The sequence below is a fragment of the Columba livia genome, chromosome 2 (assembly GCF_036013475.1).
Source record: "Columba livia isolate bColLiv1 breed racing homer chromosome 2, bColLiv1.pat.W.v2, whole genome shotgun sequence".
NCBI classification, from domain to species: Eukaryota; Metazoa; Chordata; class Aves; order Columbiformes; family Columbidae; genus Columba; species Columba livia.
This window is the reverse complement of record NC_088603.1, coordinates 64,167,261-64,187,013: the sequence shown is the minus strand read 5'-3', so window position 1 is coordinate 64,187,013 and position 19,753 is coordinate 64,167,261. Positions and strand designations below refer to the sequence as shown.

The 19,753-nt window shown below is 55.1% G+C and overlaps 3 long non-coding RNA genes across 4 annotated transcripts in view; 2 read left to right on the top strand and 1 right to left on the bottom strand.

The window, feature by feature from the left end:
- LOC135578788 (uncharacterized) overlaps positions 1-19,753 on the bottom strand; it is a 96,786-nt gene that overhangs the window by 52,187 nt on the left and 24,846 nt on the right. For both annotated transcript variants that reach the window (XR_010470885.1, XR_010470886.1), the window contains 5 exons: positions 15,470-19,065; positions 12,116-12,244; positions 7,411-11,050; positions 3,978-6,215; positions 520-648 (listed from right to left, as the gene is read on the bottom strand). This is a non-coding gene — a long non-coding RNA (uncharacterized LOC135578788). The remainder of the gene's footprint in view (positions 1-519; positions 649-3,977; positions 6,216-7,410; positions 11,051-12,115; positions 12,245-15,469; positions 19,066-19,753) is intronic.
- Positions 646-2,703, top strand: LOC135578792 (uncharacterized). The gene is made up of 3 exons (XR_010470890.1): positions 646-1,606; positions 1,728-1,837; positions 2,037-2,703. It is a non-coding gene; the product is annotated as an uncharacterized LOC135578792 (long non-coding RNA).
- On the top strand, positions 12,241-14,300 carry LOC135578805 (uncharacterized). The gene is made up of 3 exons (XR_010470921.1): positions 12,241-13,202; positions 13,324-13,433; positions 13,634-14,300. It is a non-coding gene; the product is annotated as an uncharacterized LOC135578805 (long non-coding RNA).

Here is a 19,753-nt window from a genome sequence, read left to right as displayed (position 1 = left end):
TCTCTCAGGCGTGCAGTGTAATCTTGATAAACTGGCCACATGGGTCAAGAAAGCCACCTGGCAACCAAACAGACCCATTGCACTCTTCCGCTCAGCACATCAAGACTTGCCCTCTAAGTCTCGGCAATTCCTTGAATATCACCAATAATCAACCCAGGTTTCAAACAGCAACATGGCATGACAAAATAATACATACTTCTCTTTAAGTCCGCTCCTTCTTTTAATCTTTGCCTAGACCTTCAGGAAATGTCAAACCAAACTAACTACCCAGCAGTTCAACACGCAACCCACGCAAAATAAAGGCGACCCACGAGGAACCCCGTTACAAGTATCAGTCGTGCAACTGCTACTCTGTGGCACGGCTGCCCTGAACCGATCACCCCTAGAGATGAAGCCCGAGGGAGACACCACTCAGCCGGCAAATATTCCAAAAACACGTTTTGCTCACAGATCTTACAGCAAGTTTTCCCTCGGCAAACAAAAGATTAAACAGCAGCAACAAGCAGAAATAATACTCACAAGTCTGTGACTCACAAGAGGGCTGTTGCAAGAAGGATTTCTGGAAACGCTTGACCATCCATAGAAGTGGCTTGGAGCCACAAAAGCCCTGTCTCTTCAAACACGTTTTGCATTCTTCACACTACAGCACTAAAGAAAGATCAGAATCCCTCAGCATAGTACAATTCTGCAATACAGCGACCGGGTTGGTCGTGCTGCTAAGACACCTTGTCCAAAGATCTGCAGCTCTTGCTCTTTGCTGAAGACAAAAGGCCGATGAGTCGGTTCCAGCAGAGGCAAACCAAATCTAAGCACTGACAGGGCTGCAGAGCAAAATGGCCCCGCAATGGGGCCTCGTGGCCCCGGGGGCCGCCATGCCGGCCACCGCAGCGGCCGTTGGGGACGCCACGAGCCTCTGTGATGGCAGTTGGAGCAGAGCTGTGCCAGCTGCGCCATCGCTCCGAGAGAAGAGGCCGCAGACGACAGCGCCGGATCGACGCGAAGAAGAGAGAGGAGGCTCAGGGACCCCCTGGGATGGCTCCGCCGCCCAAACGGCGGCTGCCTGGCGGGAGCAGCAGCACCGCCCACAGGCAGGAGGAGCCCATGGAGATTGACCCACCCCGGGAAGAGGCGGAGCCCATGGAGGTGGATCCGCCTCGGCAGGAGGAGGAGGCGATGGAGGTGGATCCGCCTCAGGCAGGGCTGCTGGGGCCCAGCACCAGCATGGCCGGACCGCCTCCGGCGCCGCAGTGCCCTAAGCGCCGCAGGACGGCCGGGGGCTCTCCCAGAGCCCCCAAACAGGCGCCTGGCCGCAAGCGGCGCCGCCCCCGCAGCCGCCACTAGCCACCTCCGGGGGATGGGCCGGACCAGCAGCCGCTCTGGAGCCACAGGTGAGCCCGGCTTCCCAGCCCGCACCCCCGGCCCTCATGCCGGGGCATCTCCTCTGCCCTGGGGCCTGGGGAAGAGGCGAGGAGGGTCGCTGCCATCTTCTGCTCGGCAGCCCCAGAGCACCGGGAGGAGTCCTCAGGAGCCACCACACAGCGGGGGACAGCGCCACAGACGCCAGGACACCCGAGGACAGCGCTGGAGCTTGCCTTCAAGGCAAAAGGTTTTCACATTGCACAAATCATTCAGACTTTTCCTTTCCTTCTCCCTGTATGCAGACTATAGAGTTAATAGAAATATGTAGATATAGAAAATAAAAGCTAGGTGGATGTGTGTGTGCACAGAAGCCCGCTGGAGACCGCCAGAGACCGTCGGGGACAGAAGGACACCGTGGGATCTGCACCTTGCCTTATAAAAGGAGAAGTGTGGAGACTTGGAGACAAAACCTGACGAGGTATGCTTGTTATTCAGAGACTGGTCTTTTGGAACCCTTCTCTTACTCCTCTGATTGGGTGAGATGCAAGGGTCTCCTTTACTTGTGTGTTCTCTGCTCCTCCTCTCCCCCCCTCTTGCTGTTTTCCTCCATCATCTCTGTTGTGTCTTCTTGTTGCATTCACTAATTCTCATCTCTGGCATTTTGGTTTTTTTCCCAGGTTTGGTCAGGAATTCTTGACAGGACTACCGGAAGGAGATTTTGAAGGTCAGAGGCATTTGGGCACTCTCGGCAGTCCGGGAGATGGCTCCGGCTCAAGGTAGGACAGGGTAGGATAGGCTAGGGCTTGGGCAGGTCCTGGGGGGCGTGAGCAGCCTGTGCATGGGACGAGGAGCCAGGTCTGGCTCACATGCTCAGGGAACAGCCGATCGCCAGCACTGGGGTCAGGAAGGAATTTTTTCCCCCGGGGCAGATTGGCACTGGTCCCCGGGGGTTTTTTGCCTTCCTCTGCAGCACTGAGCACGACCACTTTGCAGAGCTCCTCTGGGCCCTTTTGGCTCGGTTCCTGCCTGCTGCTCAAGCACCAGGAAGATGGCCTCTCGTGCCCCGCAGCTGGGGGGAGGAAGGCTTTTTTTCCCCCCGAGGTGGGACAGCAAGCGTCTCCGGGGGTTTTTTGCTTTCCTCTGCAGCGCTGAGCACGGCCCCTTGCCACGGCTTCTTTGGGCCATTTGGGCTGGGCGCCTGCTGCTCCACGAGGTGGCCCTAAACTTAGCTAGAATAGCCTATCCAAAGCAGCATAGAACTAATCGCCTAAACCAACCTTAAAGAAGTGCAAGGAACTAACCCGCCTTCAAGAAGCTAAAATAAACTGAAACTAAACACTTGTATCCCTTGTGTTTTGTGTCGTTGAAAGTGTTTTGGAGTCGGGAAGTGGGGGGGAGTAAGGGAGAGGCGGGTGGAGGTTGGGGAGGGGGGAGAGAGGCGGGAGGGGGGAGAGAGGCGGGAGGGGGAGGAGAGGCGGGAGGGGGGAGAGAGGCGGGAGGGGGGAGAGAGGCGGGAGGGGGGAGAGAGGCGGGAGGGGGGAGAGAGGCGGGAGGGGGGAGAGAGGCGGGAGGGGGGAGAGAGGCGGGAGGGGGGAGCCGGGGAGGGGGGAGAGAGGCGGGAGAGGGGAGACGGGGAGGGGGGAGAGAGGCGGGAGGGGAGAGAGGCGGGAGAGGGGAGACGGGGAGGGGGGAGAGAGGCGGGAGGGGGGGAGAGAGGCGGGAGGGGGGAGAGAGGCGGGAGGGGGGAGAGAGGCGGGAGGGGGGAGAGCGGCGGGAGGGGGGAGAGCGGCGGGAGGGGGGAGAGCGGCGGGAGGGGGGAGAGCGGCGGGAGGGGGGAGAGCGGCGGGAGGGGGGAGAGCGGCGGGAGGGGGGGAGGGGGGAGAGAGGCGGGAGGGGGGAGAGAGGCGGGAGGGGGGAGAGAGGCGGGAGGGGGGAGAGAGGCGGGAGGGGGGAGGGGGGACACGGGGAGAGGGGAGAGAGGCGGGAGGGGGGAGACGGGGAGAGGGGAGAGAGGCGGGAGGGGGGGGACGGGGAGGGGGGAGACGGGGAGGGGGGAGACGGGGAGAGAGGCGGGAGAGGGGAGACGGGGGAGGGGGAGAGAGGCGGGAGGGGGGAGACGGGGAGAGGGGAGAGAGGCGGGAGGGGGGAGACGGGGAGGGGGGAGAGAGGCGGGAGAGGGGAGACGGGGAGGGGGGAGAGAGGCGGGAGGGGAGAGAGGCGGGAGAGGGGAGACGGGGAGGGGGGAGAGAGGCGGGAGAGGGGAGACGGGGAGGGGGGAGAGAGGCGGGAGGGGGGAGACGGGGAGGGGGGAGAGAGGCGGGAGGGGGGAGACGGGGGAGGGGGGAGAGAGGCGGGAGGGGGGAGACGGGGAGGGGGGAGAGAGGCGGGAGGGGGGAGACGGGGAGGGAGGGTGGACGGGGGTGAGGGAGGTGGGAGATGGGAGGGGGGAGAAGGGCATGGCTGCCCTGAACCGATCACCCCCTAGAGATGAAGTCCAAGGGAGACACCACTCAGCTGGCAAATATTCCAAAAGCACGTTTTGCTCACAGATCTTACAGCAAGTTTTCCCTCAGCAAACAAAAGATTAAACAGCAACAACAAGCAGAAATAATACTCACAAGTCTCAACCATCTTCTACGGCATTTTTCCGTACCGTCCGACACCGCCGGACCCGGCGGACACACCCGCTGCCCCCGCTCCAGCTGCCCGCCAAGCGGCGGCGCCGGCCGCGCACCCACGCGTGCCCACAAGCGGCCTCGCCCTCCCCGCCCGCCCGCCGGGCACAAGACGGACCCCAGCGCAGCCCCGCCCGGGCACCGGGAGAGCCGCCTCCCGCAAAGACCGACCCAGCAGCCCCGACGAGCGGATGGCGGAGCCGTCGCTCCTCGGCCCCGCCCCGTGTTCCCGTAAACGCGGGAACGAGCGGGAGTCGCGCGGTTTGGCTGCTCCCGAGAGAGAGTTGGACGAGAAACTCTTCCCGCCCCCTGTCCCTTCTTCTCCAGCCGGGCAGCCCCCTGGAGCTGCCGCCGCTACAACCGCTGCCGACAGCCCGGTGGCCCCGATGTGCCACCCCGCCCTTCCATCGGGCTTTTTCTTGTGCGTGGGCTGGCCGGTGGAGACTTTTCCGTGCTGTGTGTCACAGCTACTTGATGTGCTGATTTTTTTCCCACCCTATTTTCTCATTAATTCACAAGAAGGTTGTTGCAAGAACACCCGTTTCCGGAAACGCTTGAACATCCCTAGAATTGGCTTGGAGCCAAAAAAGCACTGTCTCTTCAAACACGTTTTGCATTCTTCACACTACAGCACTAATGAAAATCGGTGTTTCCACTTCCACGGCCATTGCACGTCCTGTGGCGGGTCAGAGTCCAGAAGCACCGAGCCTTCATAAGCTCTGTCCTCTGCCTCGGAGGGTGACGCTCCCTCCAGAAATGCCCCCGCCTCTCAGAGGAGGGACAGACAGCTGCTGCTGTCCCGGGGCTGCAGGCTGGGCTCTCAAACGAGCCGAGTTCCCAGGTCACTCCCAACAACTCGGCTTTCGGCTCCCGGAGTGAAATGCAACCTTTGCAAGCACCTGATGCCGCTGCCCTGCCGGGCTGGGCACAGGAGCCCTTCGCCGTGACCAGGGCAGGGAGATGCAACGCTGGGCTTGACTCGCTGCGGAGCTGCAGGGCTGCTGTGCCATCCGGCAGCAGAGGGGGATGAAGTGCCAGCTGGGGCAGTGACAGGGACTGTGCCAGTCAGCGCAGGCAGGTGACAGGAACAACCGCGAAGCCACTAGTGAAATGCAAAGAGTACAGCACGGGAAAGAGCACTGGATCAGCACCCGGTGGATTGTCCCTTCGTTTTCTGTTGACCATCAGTGTTCTTTATTGAATTATTGATTTCTTTTTACTGATGTACGGTTGGTCATTTTCATACGTTTGGGGATTTTTTGGATATTCGTTTGCCTTTCTTTTACAAGGGGAAAATGGTGTGCGACAAATTTTGATTCATACATGGTACAGGACGAACACTGGTTTTGCCAGTGCCTAACCAGACTCTCTTGAATGGAGCTGGGGACTCGACACAAGGCTTCATGCAAATTTGGAAGCAGAGGGACCAGGGGATGTGTCTCCAGCAATACTACAGGGTGTTTCAAAAACATGGTCCCAATTTCACACGCAGAGTGATTTCCAATTGGGTCCATCTTTCCGAAACATCCTGTGCTTGGGGAGAGTTGTGGAAACAAACGTGAGATGGGTCCTGTGTCACCTCTGTTCCTGCTCCTCGTCCCATAGTGCCGTGGCGGGATTCCTCCTCTGAAGGTGGTTCTTTTGAAGTAAATAAAACGTCTGTTGGAAGGAATTGTGGGAATTCAAATACACGGTTCTTACACCTTTGGACAAATGTTTGCGTTAAAAACGGAGGCAAATTTTCTCTCCTTCTCCCTATATACGTGTATGCAGACTGTATAGTTTATAAAGACATGTAAAAATAGAAAATTAAATCGATAAATGTGTGCACACAGAAGCCCACACGAGACCACCGGAGACCGCAGGAGACCGTCGGAGACCGAAGGACACCGCTAGAAACCACAGGACACCATTGGCTCTGTGTCTTGGTTTAAAAAGGAAAAAGGTTTTCACATTTCAGCAAATAATGAAGACTTGGGTTTTCTCCCTCCTTCTCCCTATACGTGTGTCTATGGACAATAGAGTTTAGAAAAATATGTACATATAGACAATAACAGCTATAAATGCAGGCACAGAGAAGCCCGCTGGAGACCGTGGGAGACTGAAGAAGGCCGCTGGAAACCACAGGACGCCACTGGAGAACGTCGGAGACCAAAGGACACCGTGGGACCTGCACCTTGCCTGAAAAAAGGAAAAGTTTCTTAACATTTTACAAATACTTCAGCCTTTTCCTTTCTCTCTCCCTCTGTAAATACTAGAAATGCAGTACGGGAGGAAGGGAGAAAAAGTCGTCTTTTGAACTTACAATCATTATGATGCGATCTGCTACAGTAACAGATTTTGACATTAAAACAAACATGCTCCTAGGAAAACATGCTCCTCTAGTAAGAAAACAGGAAAGATTTGTATCAGTTCTAGTGTAACATTGTATCTGCTGAGACTGTGGCTTCCCTAGATGTCAGCTGGGGAATAGAGAGGCTGCAGGAGAGTTTGTTGACAGAAAGTGGGAAACGTGGATTTTTTTTTCCCAGTTAACTTTTTCTTTCCCTTTCCTCTTCTTCCCACCCCTGTTTAGGCTCACGACCTTCCAAAAGCTGTTGCGGCAGATCACACACAGGTCCCTGCCGTTTGCTCGAACTCTGTAACACCATCAGGCAGATACGTTATCGGGATATTGTCTTGCGTGCTGCTGGGCCAAGAAGTGACACGAACGCCGTGTAAACACGGGCGGTGATGGCTCCTGGTCAGCAGTCACAGGCTGGCCTCAGTAATTGCTGTGAGACTAATCCCACACAGGAGCAACAGTATATGCTTCTGCCTTGTCAGCTTCATGAACAGGGCAAGTGGAGGTGAAAAATGCTCTTCTGTTAGCTTCAAGTCATCACCTATGCTATCTGCAACAATAACAGATTTTAACATTAAAAAGAATTTCCTCATTATGCCTCTGTTAGTAAAACTGAGAAGAATTGTATCAGATCTAGTGTACAATTGTATCTGCCGAGACCGTGGCTTCGGTACAAGTAAGCTGGGAATCTAGAAGCTGCAGGAAAATTTGTCGACAAAAACTGGGAAACTTTGATTTTTTTTTTTCCCCCGTTAACGCTTTTCCCCCTCTTCCTCTTTTTCCCATCCCTCTTCAGGCTCATAACCTTGCAAAGGCTATTGCAGCAGCTCACACATTTCTTCTGAAGCATCCAGATGCTGAAATGAGGCAGAGAAATGTGGCCTACTGTCAGAGCAGACCTGAGGCCGAGCAGCAAATTAGAGACGTGGAGAGAGAAGCTTACGAGGTATGCTTTTTATTCAGAATCTGGGCTTTGGGAACCGTTCTATCACTCCTCGGATGGGGTGAGATTCAAGGATCTTGTTTGCTTACATGTCCTCTGCTCCTCCTCTCCTTCCCCTCTTGCTGGTTTCCTCCGTCATCTCTGTTGTGTCTTCTTGTTGCATTCAGTAATCTCATCTCTGGCATTTTGTTTCTTCTTCCCAGGTTTGGTCAGGAATTCGTAACAGGGCTGCAGGAAGAAGTACTGGAAGTAAGGCTGGACTGGCAACAAATCCACACTGTGTTTTGGCAAAAGAGGGACACGGTTAGGTTGATTACTCCCCTGTCTTGTAGATGACAGGGACTGATTTGGGGCCAGCACCCCAAAGGCTTCCTCCCAAAGGTGCTGGGCGGAGTTGGGGTGGGCGGGGCTGCACACGCGTGGCTCTGTCACCCCCGTGTCACAATGCCAGCACCCGGCAATTCAGCGCTCACAATGCCCCGAGCAGGACCAAAAGGAGCAGCCGGGTCCCCTGTCCACTGCCAGAGCTGGCCCGGGGGGCAGCCCCAACACATCCCACAGGAAGCACTTGAGGAGCTGGTGGAATCACAGGGCAGGGGCTGAGGGAGGAAGAGCTTGCATGAGGCTGCTGGAGGTTCTCCACTGCAAGGTGATCTGCTGGCAGGGCCACCTTCCAAGCTCAGCTCACGGATGGAAATCCTTTTCAACTGGGTAGCGGTGGAGAGACCAAGGGAATTTCTTCTGTGCTTGCAACACCCACTGGTGTCCCACCAGGCACTTGGGCACTCTCGGCAGTCCGGGAGATGGCTCCGGCTCAAGGTAGGACAGGGTAGGATAGGCTAGGGCTTAGGCAGGTCCTGGGAGGCGTGAGCAGCCTGTGGGACGAGGAGCCAGGTCTGGCTCACATGCTCAGGGAACAGCCGATCGCCAGCACTGGGGTCAGGAAGGAATTTTTTCCCCCGGGGCAGATTGGCACTGGTCCCCGGGGGTTTTTTGCCTTCCTCTGCAGCATTGAGCATGACCACTTTGCAGAGCTCCTCTGGGCCCTTTTGGCTCGGTTCCTGCCTGCTGCTCAAGCACCAGGAAGATGGCCTCTCGTGCCCCGCAGCTGGGGGGAGGAAGGCTTTTTTTCCCCCCCAGGTGGGACAGCAAGCGTCTCCGGGGGTTTTTCGCCTTCCTCTGCAGCGCTGAGCACGGCCCCTTGCCACGGCTTCTTTGGGCCATTTGGGCTGGGCGCCTGCTGCTCCACGAGGTGGCCCTAAACTTAGCTAGAACAGCCTACCTAAACCAGCACAGAACAACTCACCTAAACCAATCTTAAACAACCTAAACCAGTCTGCCTTAAAAAACTTCAATCAGCCACCAACAACCTAAGCAGAACCTTAAACAATCTACAACAAATTACCTAAACCAAACAAAAGAAACCAACCAAAACACCCTAAAACAAACCTACCCAAAACCAAATGATCTAAAAAATCCTACCTAAAACAATCTAAAACTACATAAACCGGCATTTCTCAGCCAACCTTAAGCGACCTGTAACCAAACAAGCTAAACAAACCAAAACCAACCAATCTTAACCTAAAACAACCATTAAACAATCTCAGACAACTTCAAAACAATCTGATAAAGGATAAAACTACCTAAAACAACCCATCTAAACCAACCTCAAAAACAGGAAACCAAAAGACATCACCTGACCAAAATGACCTCAAGCAAACAACCCAAAGCCAAATAGAACCACTGAAACCATCCTACAATCGCCAAGCTCAAACCCAATCTAAATCAACTAAACTTCAACAACTAAGCTAAAACCCCCTAAAAAACCTCAACAACCAAACTCCAACCACCAGCCACCCTACCCCATGCAGTGTCTCACTTGGATGTGTCTGCAGTCTTGGAAGCTTGACTACCCCAGGTTCTCCTACAAATGGACCCTGAGCTTGTTTGGAGGTTCTCAAGCACAGCGCAGCTACCGTATCCCCTTGACCTAGCAATGGTTCGCCTCTAGCGGGGAAGGTCGTCCTCTTTGAGCAAGGCAGGGAAACACGTGGAGCAGGGAAGGAGGACGGGGACATCTGCTGCAACAGCACAAACAGCCCCATCGAGCCTGGTGATTAGTGGGGGGACGCATGTCCCAGCGAGATTGCAGTCACATCCAAACCATCCAGACACAACCTAAAACCAACAAAACACAATGTAAATCTAGCCAAAGCACCTATAGCACCCTCAACAACCAATCTAAACCACCCCAACCTGAAGGAACCCACCTTCAAAACATGCAACGTAAATAACACTGCCTAAAACAACCTACCAAAAAGGAAATAAACCAACCTAAACCAAACAACCTGAACCAACCTCAACAGAAACCCTTCAAACAACTTAAACAGTGTAAACCAAACCTGCCGAAACCAACCTACCTCAAAACACAGACACCCACCAACCCACCTAAACTGCCTACTGAAAACAAACAACCTAAAATAACCAACCAGCCGACCATGTCTCAACTTAAAGTCATCTGAACAAACCTAAACCAAACTACTGAAAACGGCCTCAACGAAAACAGCTTCACATACGCCACCTACAACAACCAACGGAAGACACCTTCAACCAAATATCACCTACATCAAGCAACCTGAACCCACCAGCCTTCGACAACCAGCCTCTCACAATCACCCTCAAAGAACCTGCCTCAAACCAACCTCAAACGACCGCAACAAGCTGAACCAAGCTCGTAAAACCAGAAACCTCAACCAAACTAAGGCAACCAGTGCTAAAGAAGCACCAGAAAACAGCACCAACCAAAGAACCCAGCAAAACCAAGAAAAATAAACCTCCGAAGCTAAACAACACACATCAGCGGTAAGAAAATCACATCACACAGCCTAAACCAACCCACCTAAACTAACCAACCGAAACCAAGCTCAACCATCAAACCTGAAACAAGCAATCTAAGACCGCCAACCTGAACCAAACTTAACAAACCTTAACCTAAAACAACCGGCCTTCAGTGACCTACCAACACACAACCTACCAACAACGTCATACGGTGTCAAACAACCAGGCTCAAAAAGCCTACCAAAACCAACTCGTATTAACTGACCTAAACCAACCAAATGAAACCAACTTAGCAAAACCCAACAAAACCAAAACAACAATGGAAACAACATCAACAACAAAAACAGAACACCAAACAAGGTAGAAAGAAACAAGCAAAACCCAAACAAGTTACAGACCAAGAAGGCAGATGTAGGAAGCAGCACGCAGAGATGTTGCATGGGGACCCAGTGCTTTGGAGCAGCCACTGGTGTCCTGTCAGGAACAGGAAGGATTCGCAGCTGCCGCTCGGCACCTCTCCCTGCGGGCAACACCAGCGCCTGGCAGGGACCAGAGCGCTTCTCGTGCACCCTGCCCAAGAAGCACAGCAGCCAAACAAGGTGTGCAAGGCAAAACATCTGCTCGCCATCGCTACATGTGATGCTTTGGAAAAGATCCCACAGTACCACATACCTCTTCTTTGGTGCATGGTCAGTCCCGCGCCTCATTCTCAAGGTTCTCCCTCTTCAGGAACCTGGCAAAGCTTGGCCTCCATTCCTGCTGCTGCTCTCTGCAGCTCTGGGACTTGCCTTTGCCAGCCCGCAAGGGCTGTTTGTTCAAGCTAAACTGAAGAATGCATCAGCCTGCTCCTGGCAACACGTGGGCTTGTGTTAAGGATTGTGAGCATTGGCTCTGAAAAAGAGTGAGAAACGGAAATGACATGGAATAACAGAACACGAAAAAACATAAAAGGAAGTAAATTAAAATAAAATAAAACAAAATAAAATAAAATAAAATAGAAACACTTGTATCCATTGCGTTTTGTGTCCTGGAAAGTGGTTTTGAGGGAAGGGTGAAGGAAGGGAGAGGGAAAGGGGACGGGCAGGGGGGAAGGGAAGGGAAGGCAGAAGAGAAAAGAAAGCCCTGACAGAGCCCTGAGGGCTCCGTGCCCGGAACTGTGCGGGTTTGACTGAAAGTGAACTCATTTCCTTCATGGAGTGAGAAACCTTTCAATTAGTTTGAGAACACGAGATAAAAACATTAGCTCTGTGCTGGGGTGTTAATTGCGCCGGTCTGAGAGCCAAGGGCATTCTGACTGCTCTGCCCACAGATGTGACGTATCGGGGAAGGGGGACAGAGATGGGACAGAGCTGGACTGACATCCAGGCTGATCGATACGAGTATTTCATCCCATTAGCGTCACGGTCATTATTTAAGGAGGGAGGGGATCTCTCTCACTCTCTCAGGCGTGCAGTGTAATCTTGATAAACTGGCCACATGGGTCAAGAAAGCCACCTGGCAACCAAACAGACCCATTGCACTCTTCCGCTCAGCACATCAAGACTTGCCCTCTAAGTCTCGGCAATTTCTTGAATATCACCAATAATCAACACAGGTTTCAAACAGCAACATGGCATGACAAAATAATACATACTTCTCTTTAAGTCCGCTCCTTCTTTTAATCTTTGCCTAGACCTTCAGGAAATGTCAAACCAAACTAACTACCCAGCAGTTCAACACGCAACCCACGCAAAATAAAGGCTACCCACGAGGAACCCCGTTACAAGTATCAGTCGTGCAACTGCTACTCTGTGGCACGGCTGCCCTGAACCGATCACCCCTAGAGATGAAGCCCGAGGGAGACACCACTCAGCCGGCAAATATTCCAAAAACACGTTTTGCTCACAGATCTTACAGCAAGTTTTCCCTCGGCAAACAAAAGATTAAACAGCAGCAACAAGCAGAAATAATACTCACAAGTCTGTGACTCACAAGAGGGCTGTTGCAAGAAGGATTTCTGGAAACGCTTGACCATCCATAGAAGTGGCTTGGAGCCACAAAAGCCCTGTCTCTTCAAACACGTTTTGCATTCTTCACACTACAGCACTAAAGAAAGATCAGAATCCCTCAGCATAGTACAATTCTGCAATACAGCGACCGGGTTGGTCGTGCTGCTAAGACACCTTGTCCAAAGATCTGCAGCTCTTGCTCTTTGCTGAAGACAAAAGGCCGATGAGTCGGTTCCAGCAGAGGCAAACCAAATCTAAGCACTGACAGGGCTGCAGAGCAAAATGGCCCCGCAATGGGGCCTCGTGGCCCCGGGGGCCGCCATGCCGGCCACCGCAGCGGCCGTTGGGGACGCCACGAGCCTCTGTGATGGCAGTTGGAGCAGAGCTGTGCCAGCTGCGCCATCGCTCCGAGAGAAGAGGCCGCAGACGACAGCGCCGGATCGACGCGAAGAAGAGAGAGGAGGCTCAGGGACCCCCTGGGATGGCTCCGCCGCCCAAACGGCGGCTGCCTGGCGGGAGCAGCAGCACCGCCCACAGGCAGGAGGAGCCCATGGAGATTGACCCACCCCGGGAAGAGGCGGAGCCCATGGAGGTGGATCCGCCTCGGCAGGAGGAGGAGGCGATGGAGGTGGATCCGCCTCAGGCAGGGCTGCTGGGGCCCAGCACCAGCATGGCCGGACCGCCTCCGGCGCCGCAGTGCCCTAAGCGCCGCAGGACGGCCGGGGGCTCTCCCAGAGCCCCCAAACAGGCGCCTGGCCGCAAGCGGCGCCGCCCCCGCAGCCGCCACTAGCCACCTCCGGGGGATGGGCCGGACCAGCAGCCGCTCTGGAGCCACAGGTGAGCCCGGCTTCCCAGCCCGCACCCCCGGCCCTCATGCCGGGGCATCTCCTCTGCCCTGGGGCCTGGGGAAGAGGCGAGGAGGGTCGCTGCCATCTTCTGCTCGGCAGCCCCAGAGCACCGGGAGGAGTCCTCAGGAGCCACCACACAGCGGGGGACAGCGCCACAGACGCCAGGACACCCGAGGACAGCGCTGGAGCTTGCCTTCAAGGCAAAAGGTTTTCACATTGCACAAATCATTCAGACTTTTCCTTTCCTTCTCCCTGTATGCAGACTATAGAGTTAATAGAAATATGTAGATATAGAAAATAAAAGCTAGGTGGATGTGTGTGTGCACAGAAGCCCGCTGGAGACCGCCAGAGACCATCGGGGACAGAAGGACACCGTGGGATCTGCACCTTGCCTTATGAAAGGAGAAGTGTGGAGACTTGGAGACAAAACCTGACGAGGTATGCTTGTTATTCACAGCCTGGTCTTTTGGAACCCTTCTCTTACTCCTCTGATTGGGTGAGATGCAAGGGTCTCCTTTACTTGTGTGTTCTCTGCTCCTCCTCTCCCCCCCCTCTTGCTGTTTTCCTCCGTCATCTCTGTTGTGTCTTCTTGTTGCATTCACTAACTCTCATCTCTGGCATTTTGGTTTTTTTCCCAGGTTTGGTCAGGAATTCTTGACAGGACTACCGGAAGGAGTGTTTGAAGGTCAGAGGCATTTGGGCACTCTCGGCAGTCCGGGAGATGGCTCCGGCTCAAGGTAGGACAGGGTAGGATAGGCTAGGGCTTGGGCAGGTCCTGGGGGGCGTGAGCAGCCTGTGCATGGGACGAGGAGCCAGGTCTGGCTCACATGCTCAGGGAACAGCCGATCGCCAGCACTGGGGTCAGGAAGGAATTTTTTCCCCCGGGGCAGATTGGCACTGGTCCCCGGGGGTTTTTTGCCTTCCTCTGCAGCGCTGAGCACGACCACTTTGCAGAGCTCCTCTGGGCCCTTTTGGCTCGGTTCCTGCCTGCTGCTCAAGCACCAGGAAGATGGCCTCTCGTGCCCCGCAGCTGGGGGGAGGAAGGCTTTTTTTCCCCCCGAGGTGGGACAGCAAGCGTCTCCGGGGGTTTTTTGCCTTCCTCTGCAGCGCTGAGCACGGCCCCTTGCCACGGCTTCTTTGGGCCATTTGGGCTGGGCGCCTGCTGCTCCACGAGGTGGCCCTAAACTTAGCTAGAACAGCCTATCCAAAGCAGCATAGAACTAATCGCCTAAACCAACCTTAAAGAAGTGCAAGGAACTAACCCGCCTTCAAGAAGCTAAAATAAACTGAAACTAAACACTTGTATCCCTTGTGTTTTGTGTCGTTGAAAGTGTTTTGGAGTCGGGAAGTGGGGGGGAGTAAGGGAGAGGCGGGTGGACGTTGGGGAAGACGGGGTGAGACGGGGAGGGGGGAGAGAGGCGGGAGGGGGGAGACGGGGAGAGGGGAGACGGGGAGAGGGGAGAGAGGCGGGAGGGGGGAGACGGGGAGGGGGGGGGAGACGGGGAGAGGGGAGACGGGGAGAGGGGAGACGGGGAGAGGGGAGAGAGGCGGGAGAGGGGAGAGAGGCGGGAGAGGGGAGAGAGGCGGGAGGGGGGAGAGAGGCGGGAGGGGGGAGAGAGGCGGGAGGGGGGAGAGAGGCGGGAGGGGGGAGAGAGGCGGGAGGGGGGAGAGAGGCGGGAGGGGGGAGAGAGGCGGGAGGGGGGAGAGAGGCGGGAGGGGGGAGAGAGGCGGGAGGGGGGGAGAGAGGCGGGAGGGGGGAGAGAGGCGGGAGGGGGGAGAGAGGCGGGAGGGGGGACACGGGGAGGGGGGAGAGAGGCGGGAGGGGGGACACGGGGAGGGGGGAGAGAGGCGGGAGGGGGGAGAGAGGCGGGAGGGGGGAGAGAGGCGGGAGGGGGGAGAGAGGCGGGAGGGGGGACACGGGGAGGGGGGAGAGAGGCGGGAGGGGGGAGACGGGGAGGGGGGAGAGAGGCGGGAGGGGGGAGAGAGGCGGGAGGGGGGAGAGAGGCGGGAGGGGGGAGAGAGGCGGGAGGGGGGAGACGGGGAGGGGGGAGAGAGGCGGGAGGGGGGAGACGGGGAGGGGGGAGAGAGGCGGGAGGGGGGAGACGGGGAGGGGGGAGAGAGGCGGGAGGGGGGAGACGGGGAGGGGGGAGAGAGGCGGGAGGGGGGAGACGGGGAGGGGGGGAGAGAGGCGGGAGGGGGGAGAGAGGCGGGAGGGGGGACACGGGGAGAGGGGAGAGAGGCGGGAGGGGGGAGACGGGGAGGGAGGGTGGACGGGGGTGAGGGAGGTGGGAGATGGGAGGGGGGAGAAGGGCATGGCTGCCCTGAACCGATCACCCCCTAGAGATGAAGTCCAAGGGAGACACCACTCAGCTGGCAAATATTCCAAAAGCACGTTTTGCTCACAGATCTTACAGCAAGTTTTCCCTCAGCAAACAAAACATTAAACAGCAACAACAAGCAGAAATAATACTCACAAGTCTCAACCATCTTCTACGGCATTTTTCCGTACCGTCCGACACCGCCGGACCCGGCGGACACACCCGCTGCCCCCGCTCCAGCTGCCCGCCAAGCGGCGGCGCCGGCCGCGCACCCACGCGTGCCCACAAGCGGCCTCGCCCTCCCCGCCCGCCCGCCCGCCGGGCACAAGACGGACCCCAGCGCAGCCCCGCCCGGGCACCGGGAGAGCCGCCTCCCGCAAAGACCGACCCAGCAGCCCCGACGAGCGGATGGCGGAGCCGTCGCTCCTCGGCCCCGCCCCGTGTTCCCGTAAACGCGGGAACGAGCGGGAGTCGCGCGGTTTGGCTGCTCCCGAGAGAGAGTTGGACGAGAAACTCTTCCCGCCCCCTGTCCCTTCTTCTCCAGCCGGGCAGCCTCCTGGAGCTGCCGCCGCTACAACCGCTGCCGACAGCCCGGTGGCCCCGATGTGCCACCCCGCCCTTCCATCGGGCTTTTTCTTGTGCGTGGGCTGGCCGGTGGAGACTTTTCCGTGCTGTGTGTCACAGCTACTTGATGTGCTGATTTTTTTCCCACCCTATTTTCTCATTAATTCACAAGAAGGTTGTTGCAAGAACACCCGTTTCCGGAAACGCTTGAACATCCCTAGAATTGGCTTGGAGCCACAAAAGCACTGTCTCTTCAAACACGTTTTGCATTCTTCACACTACAGCACTAATGAAAATCGGTGTTTCCACTTCCACGGCCATTGCACGTCCTGTGGCGGGTCAGAGTCCAGAAGCACCGAGCCTTCATAAGCTCTGTCCTCTGCCTCGGAGGGTGACGCTCCCTCCAGAAATGCCCCCGCCTCTCAGAGGAGGGACAGACAGCTGCTGCTGTCCCGGGGCTGCAGGCTGGGCTCTCAAACGAGCCGAGTTCCCAGGTCACTCCCAACAACTCGGCTTTCGGCTCCCGGAGTGAAATGCAACCTTTGCAAGCACCTGATGCCGCTGCCCTGCCGGGCTGGGCACAGGAGCCCTTCGCCGTGACCAGGGCAGGGAGATGCAACGCTGGGCTTGACTCGCTGCGGAGCTGCAGGGCTGCTGTGCCATCCGGCAGCAGAGGGGGATGAAGTGCCAGCTGGGGCAGTGACAGGGACTGTGCCAGTCAGCGCAGGCAGGTGACAGGAACAACCGCGAAGCCACTAGTGAAATGCAAAGAGTACAGCACGGGAAAGAGCACTGGATCAGCACCCGGTGGATTGTCCCTTCGTTTTCTGTTGACCATCAGTGTTCTTTATTGAATTATTGATTTCTTTTTACTGATGTACGGTTGGTCATTTTCATACGTTTGGGGATTTTTTGGATATTCGTTTTCCTTTCTTTTACAAGGGGAAAATGGTGTGCGACAAATTTTGATTCATACATGGTACAGGACGAACACTGGTTTTGCCAGTGCCTAACCAGACTCTCTTGAATGGAGCTGGGGACTCGACACAAGGCTTCATGCAAATTTGGAAGCAGAGGGACCAGGGGATGTGTCTCCAGCAATACTACAGGGTGTTTCAAAAACATGGTCCCAATTTCACACGCAGAGTGATTTCCAATTGGGTCCATCTTTCCGAAACATCCTGTGCTTGGGGAGAGTTGTGGAAACAAACGTGAGATGGGTCCTGTGTCACCTCTGTTCCTGCTCCTCGTCCCATAGTGCCGTGGCGGGATTCCTCCTCTGAAGGTGGTTCTTTTGAAGTAAATAAAACGTCTGTTGGAAGGAATTGTGGGAATTCAAAGACACGGTTCTTACACCTTTGGACAAATGTTTGCGTTAAAAACGCAGGCAAATTTTCTCTCCTTCTCCCTATATACGTGTATGCAGACTGTATAGTTTATAAAGACATGTAAAAATAGAAAATTAAATCGATAAATGTGTGCACACAGAAGCCCACACGAGACCACCGGAGACCGCAGGAGACCGTCGGAGACCGAAGGACACCGCTAGAAACCACAGGACACCATTGGCTCTGTGTCTTGGTTTAAAAAGGAAAAAGGTTTTCACATTTCAGCAAATAATGAAGACTTGGGTTTTCTCCCTCCTTCTCCCGATACGTGTGTCTATGGACAATAGAGTTTAGAAAAATATGTACATATAGACAATAACAGCTATAAATGCAGGCACACAGAAGCCCGCTGGAGACCGCCGGAGATTGCAGGAGACCGTGGGAGACTGAAGAAGGCCGCTGGAAACCACAGGACGCCACTGGAGAACGTCGGAGACCAAAGGACACCGTGGGACCTGCACCTTGCCTGAAAAAAGGAAGAGTTTCTTAACATTTTACAAATACTTCAGCCTTTTCCTTTCTCTCTCCCTCTGTAAATACTAGAAATGCAGTACGGGAGGAAGGGAGAAAAAGTCGTCTTTTGAACTTACAATCATTATGATGCGATCTGCTACAATAACAGATTTTGACATTAAAACAAACATGCTCCTAGGAAAACATGCTCCTCTAGTAAGAAAACAGGAAAGATTTGTATCAGTTCTAGTGTAACATTGTATCTGCTGAGACTGTGGCTTCCCTAGATGTCAGCTGGGGAACAGAGAGGCTGCAGGAGAGTTTGTTGACAGAAAGTGGGAAACGTGGATTTTTTTTTCCCAGTTAACTTTTCCTTTCCCTTTCCTCTTCTTCCCACCCCTGTTTAGGCTCACGACCTTCCAAAAGCTGTTGCGGCAGATCACACACAGGTCCCTGCCGTTTGCTCGAACTCTGTAACACCATCAGGCAGATACGTTATCGGGATATTGTCTTGCGTGCTGCTGGGCCAAGAAGTGACACGAACGCCGTGTAAACACGGGCAGTGATGGCTCCTGGTCAGCAGTCACAGGCTGGCCTCAGTAATTGCTGTGAGACTAATCCCACACAGGAGCAACAGTATATGCTTCTGCCTTGTCAGCTTCATGAACAGGGCAAGTGGAGGGGAAAAATGCTCTTCTGTTAGCTTCAAGTCATCACCTATGCTATCTGCAACAATAACAGATTTTAACATTAAAAAGAATTTCCTCATTATGCATCTGTTAGTAAAACTGAGAAGAATTGTATCAGATCTAGTGTACAATTGTATCTGCCGAGACCGTGGCTTCAGTACAAGTAAGCTGGGAATCTAGAAGCTGCAGGAAAATTTGTCAACAAAAACTGGGAAACTTTGATTTTTTTTTTTCCCCCGTTAACGCTTTTCCCCCTCTTCCTCTTTTTCCCATCCCTCTTCAGGCTCATAACCTTGCAAAGGCTATTGCAGCAGCTCACACATTTCTTCTGAAGCATCCAGATGCTGAAATGAGGCAGAGAAATGTGGCCTACTGTCAGAGCAGACTTGAGGCCGAGCAGCAAATTAGAGACGTGGAGAGAGAAGCTTACGAGGTATGCTTTTTATTCAGAATCTGGGCTTTGGGAACCCTTCTATCACTCCTCGGATGGGGTGAGATTCAAGGATCTTGTTTGCTTACCTGTCCTCTGCTCCTCCTCTCCTTCCCCTCTTGCTGGTTTCCTCCGTCATCTCTGTTGTGTCTTCTTGTTGCATTCAGTAATCTCATCTCTGGCATTTTGTTTCTTCTTCCCAGGTTTGGTCAGGAATTCGTAACAGGGCTGCAGGAAGAAGTACTGGAAGTAAGGCTGGACTGGCAACAAATCCACACTGTGTTTTGGCAAAAGAGGGACACGGTTAGGTTGATTACTCCCCTGTCTTGTAGATGACAGGGACTGATTTGGGGCCAGCACCCCAAAGGCTTCCTCCATAGGGTGCTGGGCGGAGTTGGGGTGGGTGGGGCTGCACACGCGTGGCTCTGTCACCCCCGTGTCACAATGCCAGCACCCGGCAATGCAGCGCTCACAATGCCCCGAGCAGGACCAAAAGGAGCAGCCGGGTCCCCTGTCCACTGCCAGAGCTGGCCCGGGGGCAGCCCCAACACATCCCACAGGAAGCACTTGAGGAGCTGGTGGAATCACAGGGCAGGGGCTGAGGGAGGAAGAGCTTGCATGAGGCTGCTGGAGGTTCTCCACTGCAAGGTGATCTGCTGGCAGGGCCACCTTCCAAGCTCAGCTCACGGATGGAAATCCTTTTCAACTGGGTAGCGGCGGAGAGACCAAGGGAATTTCTTCTGTGCTTGGAACACCCACTGGTGTCCCACCAGGCACAGGAAGGAGTCTTGCCCCCAAGGTCCATCAGCTCAGAGGCATCTGGGCACTCTCGGAAGTCCGGGAGATGGCTCCGGCTCAAGGTAGGACAGGGTAGGATAGGCTAGGGCTTGGGCAGGTCCTGGGGGGCGTGAGCAGC